Source organism: Ruditapes philippinarum, unplaced genomic scaffold, assembly GCF_026571515.1.
Source record: "Ruditapes philippinarum isolate M1 unplaced genomic scaffold, ASM2657151v2 ctg6561_1_1_1_1, whole genome shotgun sequence".
Classification (NCBI taxonomy): domain Eukaryota; kingdom Metazoa; phylum Mollusca; class Bivalvia; order Venerida; family Veneridae; genus Ruditapes; species Ruditapes philippinarum.
The window spans coordinates 61,259-68,868 of record NW_026865225.1 but is presented as its reverse complement, the minus strand read 5'-3'; the positions used below and the strand labels follow the sequence as shown (position 1 = coordinate 68,868).

Here is a 7,610-nt window from a genome sequence, read left to right as displayed (position 1 = left end):
TATATATATAGGACAAGGAAATGGTATATATTAATACCAGTTAAATGATATATAGGACAAGGAAATGGTATATATAAATACCAGTTAAATGATATATAGGACAAGGGAATGGTATATATAAATACCAGTTATATGATATATAGGACAAGGGAATGGCATATATAAATACCAGTTAAATGATATATAGGACAAGGGAATGGTATATATCAAAACGAGTTATATGATATATAGGACAAGAAAATGGTATATATCAATACCAGTTATATGATATATAGGACAAGGGAATGGTATATATCAATACCAATTATATGACATTTAGGACAATGTAATGGTATATATAAATACCAGTTATATGATATATAGGACAATGGAATGGTATATATAAATACCTGTTAGATGATATATAGGACAAGTAAATTGTTTCATTGAGATGAGGACCATTTACTTGTTATATTTTAGAAATTCCTTCTTTGATTGTTTTATATTGTAAAGATTGTAAAAAATTACAAATTGTAATTATGGAAAACCATAAATGTGTACAAGTTAATACTGTTAGTCAGTATTATTCAAACAGTATCGTTAAAGGGACTCCACTGAGGATAGTATTTTCTTAATTTATTGACATGATAGGACGGGAGTTATGTTGTTGAGGTTTCATACTATTTGAAGAAGATATATTATTTTTATGTATGCAAAATTTCAGATTATTTGCTCACTTTGTTTTACCAAAATATTAGTAATCATTTTAACTCGACTATTCAATGAATAGCTAATGCTATAATAGTACTTACCCCCATTGGCGTCAAACTTAGGTTACTTTTATGTGTGCAAGTTGGTATCTAAAAAACTACTGAATAAAAATTTCAATTGACATTCTTGTTCTTTAACATGACTAACACAAATCCCATACCTCTGATATTTTTTCCTCATTTTTATGCCCCTTTTACGACTTAAAAAATCTTGGTTAAGTTTTTTACTTATAAGAGTAGGTTAGAACTTCACACACATAAATGAGAGTAATAGGAAGTCACTGTCCGAGCACATAGATATTTGACAGAATTATTTCCCTTTTTAAAGTTAGAAAATTCTGCATTATCCATCACTGTGGATAGTCAATCACAATGTCCTGTCGACAGTGTTTAAATGTTTAAAGCTTAAGACCGTCTGAAAATTACACTTCAATAATATCGATTTTAAATCTTATTCTGGGTATTTTTCATTAGTATCATTTTATTTTTCCGTATTGAATACCCCGATTAATCTGTTTTAGATTTTCTATTTTTGTTCTTTTTTGTTTGGCTTTTGGACCTCAGTGGAGCTCCTTTAAGTGAACTCTTTGTTGTTTATGTTAGTATGATAAATTTAAACACTAGGCAAGTATAGATATTCCTTGCTGTAAATTCATATGTACTAGTATATACTGTAACTACATAGTCAGTAAAACATAATTTTTAATCAAAACATGTTATACACCATAGATGTAAATATGATTTCATTATACCTTCATACATATCCTCAATTTAAATGTACAATTGAGATAAAAATATACATGGCTGTCAGGTGCAAGTGCTTAAATTTGACTCTTCAACATTTTTGATTGCTTTAATGCTTTGAGATAGTAATGATATAAATACATCTTATTAACTGTATGTTAGTTTTGTTATGCTTGCTGATGTAAGTATATACCAATGCTATATATAAACATATGTTGATGTCTGTTTGTTATATGCAATTCTGATTAATGTATCTAGTACATATGTAAACATATTATTACATGTTAATAAATGTTTATTGTATAATTACAAGCTACTGCAATCCTTTTACGAAAAAAAGATTACATTATTTTATAACAAGAAATGTTATGTGACATGTAACTATACATACATTTTAAACAGTTATACCTGTTTGTTGTAAAGGCCCATTAAGCCTTAAAAATGCAATCACTTTTATTTTTAAAAACTTTCATTTTTTTGTGCAAAAAGTTTCTAATTGGCCATCTTAGCCTTTTTGTATGCCCGAAAGGGCATATTATGTTATACCCCCTGGCGTCCGTCCGTCCGTCCGTTAGCAATTTGTCCGTTAGCAATTTGGTTTCCGGAGCATAACTTAAGTTCCATTTGGCCCCCAATGTTCAAACTTCATAGGATGATTGTCCATATTGGGTAGATGACCCCTATTGATTTTGGTGTCAAAAGGTCAAAGGTCAAGGTCACTATTACCTTGATACTGAAAACAGTTTCCGTCCGTTAGCAATTTGGTTTCCGGAGCATAACTTAAGTTCCATCTGGCCCATAATGTTCAAACTTCATAGGATGATTGTCCATATTGGGTAGAAGACCCCTATTGATTTTGGGGTCAAAAGGTCAAAGGTCAAGGTCACTATTACCTTAAAACTGAAAACAATTTCCGGAGCCTAACTTAAGTTCCATTTGACCCACAATTATCAAACTTCATAGGATGATTGTCCATATTGGGTAGAAGACCCCTATTGATTTTGGGGTCAAAAGGTCAAAGGTCAAGGTCACTATTACCTTGATACTGAAAATAGTTTCCGTCTGTTAGCAATTTGTCCGTTAGCAATTTGGTTTCCGGAGCATAACTTAAGTTCCATTTGGCCCACAATGTTCAAACTTCATAGGATGATTGTCCATATTGGGTAGAAGACCCCTATTGATTTTGGGGTCACAAGGTTAAAGGTCAAGGTCACTATTACCTTAAAACTTAAAACAGTTTCTGGAGCATAACTTAAGTTCCATTTGACCCACAATGTTCAAACTTCATAGGATCATTGTCCATGTTGGGTAGAAGACCCCTATTGATTTTTGGGTCACAAGGTCAAAGGTCAAGGTCACTATTACCTTGAAACTGAAAACAGTTTCCGGATCATAACTTAAGTCCATTTGACCCACAATGTTCAAACTTCATAGGATGATTGTTCATATTGGGTAGAAAGACCCCTATTGATTTTGGGGTCACAAGGTCAAAGGTCAAGGTCACTATTACCTTGATACAGAAAACAGTTTCCGGAGCATAACTTAAGTTCCATTTGACTCACAATGTTCAAACTTCATATAGTTAATTGTCCATATAAGGTAGAAGACCCCTATTGATTTTGGGGTCAAAAGGTCAAAGGTCAAGTCACTATTACCTTGATACTGAAAACAGTTTCCGGAGCATAACTTAAGTTCCATTTGACCCATATATTCAAACTTCATAGGATGATTGTCCATATAAGGTAGAAGACCCCTATTGATTTTAGGGTCACAAGGTCAAAGGTTAAGGTTAAGGACTTAAGTATTAATCAACCTACATATGTAAAATTTTATAGGATGAACAGCTAATTCCCATGTCTAATGAATGCTTCATCCTTACTAAAAAAAACACTTTCTGGCATATAATGCTCCGCCTAGCGGTGCTCTTGTTTTAGTTTCATTGCAATTTGGCAACAAGAACATTATGATAGATAAGTATTTTATATGGATGTGAAATAACCATTTTGTTTACAATTTGCTACACTTATTATATTTATACCCCCGAAGGATGTGAAATAACCATTTTGTTTACAGTTTGCTACACTTATTATATTTATACCCCCGAAACGAAGTTTGGGGGTATATTGGAGTCACTCGGTTGGTCGGTCCAGCGGTCCGTACATTTTCCTTGTCCGGAGCATAACTTGAAGACTAATGGTTAGAATTCAATACAACTTCATACAATTGTCAAGCACATTGATAGGAAGTGCAGTGCACAAAGACCATAAATCCATCTTCACTAACTACAGAGTTATTGCCCTTTGTTACTTTTCAATTGCTTCGTTTTGTCCGGACCATAACTTGAAGACTAATGGTTGAAATTCATTATAACTTTATACAATGGTCAACCACATTAAGAGGAAGTGCAGAGCACAAGAACCATAACTCCATCTTCACTAGTTACAGAGTTATTGCCCATTGTTACTTTTTCTTGTCCAGAGCATAACTTATAAAGTTCTGGTTGGAATTCAAAACAACTTCATACAATGGTCAAGCACAATATGAGAAAGTGCAGTGTACAAGAACCATAACTCTGTCCAGAGTAATGACGATAGAGTTATTGCCCTTTGTTACTTTTCCATTGCTTTTTTCTTGTCCAGAGCATAACTTGAAAACTACTAGTTGGTATTCAATACAACTTCATACAATGGCCAATTATTTTGAGAGAACAAAAATCATAACTCTTTCTTGACTCATTTAAGAGTTTTTGCCCTTTGTTACTTTTTATTTTCCAGTGTATAAAATGAAAATTAATGGTTGGAATTCAAAGAAACTTCATAAAATGGTCAAGGGCAGTGAGATGAAGTGCAGTGCACAAGAACCATTTCTCTATTTTTACTAATTACAGTTATTGCCCATTGTTTTTTGTGTTTTTTTTTTGTCCAGTGCATAACTTGAAAACTAGTAGTTGGAATTCAATACAACCTTATGCAATGGTCAAGCGCAATGAGAGAAAGTGCAGAGTACAATAACCATGATTTCATCTTCAGTATTTGTAAAGTTATTGCCCTTTGTTCCTTTTCCTTGTCAGGTGCATAACTTACAAACTAATGTTTAGAATTCAGTGAAACTTCATTCAATGGTCAAGTGCAATGAGAGGAAAGTGAAGTGCTCAAGAAGTGTAACTCTTTTGGACTTATTACATAGTAATTCAATTAAACTTCATTAATGGTTAACCGCATTGGAAAAGGAAATGCAACATACAAAAACTACAACTATCTTTAATAACCCACAATCAAACATCTATTTAAGTTCTTTTGCAAGGTATTGTGTTACTGGTAACTTCCTTATTTCCGAAGCAGTCTTGCAGGGGTATTAATCATATTTAGTGATAGTTCTAGTTTCTTTTCAAACTCATTTTTGTAAGGTGTTTAGAATATCACATGTTGTAAATCTTTTATTACAACATTATAAAACCCATGTTTGCCCTTTTTAACAAAAAAATAATATTCATTTCTGAGAAGTAATGTGCCTTTAAACTTTGAATGTATATTATAGTGTAAATTCATTTATACTAAGTATGATAACATGAAAATCATGTTATGAATTGTTTACTAGGTATTTGAATTTATGTGTATTTTATGCTTATATTTGTAACCCTCATGATGGCAAAACTATATTGGCCATGTTTATACTTAAACAGTTCTATATGAAGTAAAGATAAGTTCATGCTGGAATATTTTATGTCAAATGTACATATGCTTATGGTATTAAACATGACTGTTTAAAACTTGAAATGTTCATAGAAAACAATATTCAGCTATTTTGTTAGCATCAATAAAAACTTGTCTGAAAGAACTAAACAATAGTGAAACTTTTTGAAACAATTCTATTCATTTTATATAGCACTTTTTAAGTTTATTATAAGTAGCTGGTTTTATTGAAGAATTATAAGAAGATATCAGGCAGTGGTTGACCAACATTTTGTATAATAAATAACATGTCTAGAACATTATGTATTTTATAAGGTTAAACAATTTAAATTCAGAATGGATACACCAGATCCATATTTATTGAATTTATCCAACAATGGTGACATGTATATCAGTATAGAGAAATGTCAACAAAATGTTGGCAATATATAACATTTATATCTGGTCATATAACCTTTATGAGAGCATTGTTATTCTGCTGCTTTTGTTATAAATGTAATACTTTAAATAGTAAAATATATCTTTTTGATTGGTTCTGATAGCATGTATGTGTGACTTTTCATAATAAAGAATTGTACAAAATTGATTAGTATATTATTTGTTTTCCCCTCTCTACAGACCTAGTTATGCTCCCCGAAAAATTTCGGGGGAGCATATATTCGGCGCATTGTCCGTCTGTCCGTCCGTCTCTCCATCCGTTGTCTTGTCCGGAGCAAAACTTAAATACCCTTGGAGATAATTTGTTTAAACTTCATACAGTGGTAAAGGGCATTGAGGGGAGTACAGTGTCAAAGAACCATAACTCTATTTTGCTCGGTTTTTGAATTATCTCCCCTTATAGAAAAATCTTGTCCGGGACATAACTCTAAAACTATAAGAGATATCAACATGAAAATTTGTAGGTAGATATATCTCAATGGGTTGATATGCAGTGCACAAGAACTTGAACTCTGCCTTGCCAAATTTTGTAGTAATTGCCCTTTGTTCATTTTTACATTTTGAAGTTGTCCCGGACATAACTCGGAAACCATAAGAGATATCAACCAGAACCTTTGTAGGTTGATAGATCGCATTGAATTACAAGTGAAAATGCAAAAGAAAGTAACTCGGGCCTTGCCAAATTTTTTGGAAAATTATTCCCATTTTTAAAACCTTTTTCCCAGGGAAAAATCTAAGTACAAAGGTGTACTTTCCTGTGTTAAACCTTTTTGGGGGGGGCAAAACCCGGGGCTAAAAACCGGGCTTTTTGGGTTTAAAACTTTTTTAAATACATATTTCCCCACATTTTTTCCCTAAAAATAAAGCATAAACACGTTATGTAAAATATTTTGCAAAACCTAAAAATGAGACCCTGACCTTTTTCCAAACTTTATCCATATTACAATGATAATTGGGGCAATTTCAAAAAATAACGCCATAAAATAAAATTTTAATGCACTGTACTAAGATTGAGAGTTTTGACTCGTAAATTTTAGGGGGGGGGGGGGGGGGGGGGGAAAAAAAAAAAAAAAAAAAAAAAAAAAAAAAAAAAAAAAAAAAAAAAGGAATTGAAAGCAAATTCCGTGGGGTTTCTTTTGGGAAATTTTAAACCTTCAAGTAAACCCAATTTCCCACCAAATAGTGGGTTTTTTTTTAAAAATCCCTGATTTTGGGTTTTTCCCAAACCCCAAAAATTTAACCCAAATTTATTTTGTTTAAACCTTTTTCCCCCATTACTCCTTGATTAGAAAATTAAAAATTATACCGTTGGGTTGGAAAATTTTACTTATTTTGGAAAAATATTCCGAGTAGTCTCTTTATTATGTGTTAAATTAAATTTATTCTTTGACCCAGCTTCATTTTCTTCATTTGTGCATACTTCTTAATTTAGATTCTCTCGGTTTGTTATTGGATTTTTCAAACAGACAATTCCGTCCACATTTTAAGAAAGTATTTCTGCTAGAATTAAGGATCAGTTTATTCAAGGTTGGCAAACGTCTATTTATGAATCAAGTAAATGGGTGAATTATAGAACTTTTAAAACTCAATATGGTTTTGAAAAATACTTTAACATTTTACCATCTCATTTAGCGTTTTTCAAATTTTCTCACATCCCTAATTGGGCCTTGAGATATCAATAAAAACTTTTGAGACTTTGTTACTGCACGTGATACATTCCGAGATTTCCGTGTGTTAAGTTCATTCTATGACTCGGCTTAATCATTAATTAGCCTGTATAGTTCCATAAAGTTTGCATGGTCTTTCTTTTCATGTTTTGTACACTTTTTAGTTCTAAAATGTAAATGCTGGTAAAATACAACTTATATAATCATCATTACAGTATTATTATAGTATCTTAGGTTTACAACATGTGTCAAAACATATGTGGAGAAACATATACTGTGACATCGGAATAAGATGCTAAAAGTCACAGATTGGGTTATTG

The 7,610-nt window shown here is 32.0% G+C and overlaps 1 long non-coding RNA gene across 1 annotated transcript; it reads left to right on the top strand.

Annotated features, from left to right (window-relative positions):
- Positions 1–25: 25 nt before the first annotated feature.
- LOC132728248 (uncharacterized) lies at positions 26–5,767 on the top strand. The gene is made up of 2 exons (XR_009625458.1): positions 26–2,696; positions 2,848–5,767. It is a non-coding gene; the product is annotated as an uncharacterized LOC132728248 (long non-coding RNA).
- The last annotated feature ends 1,843 nt before the right edge of the window (positions 5,768–7,610 follow it).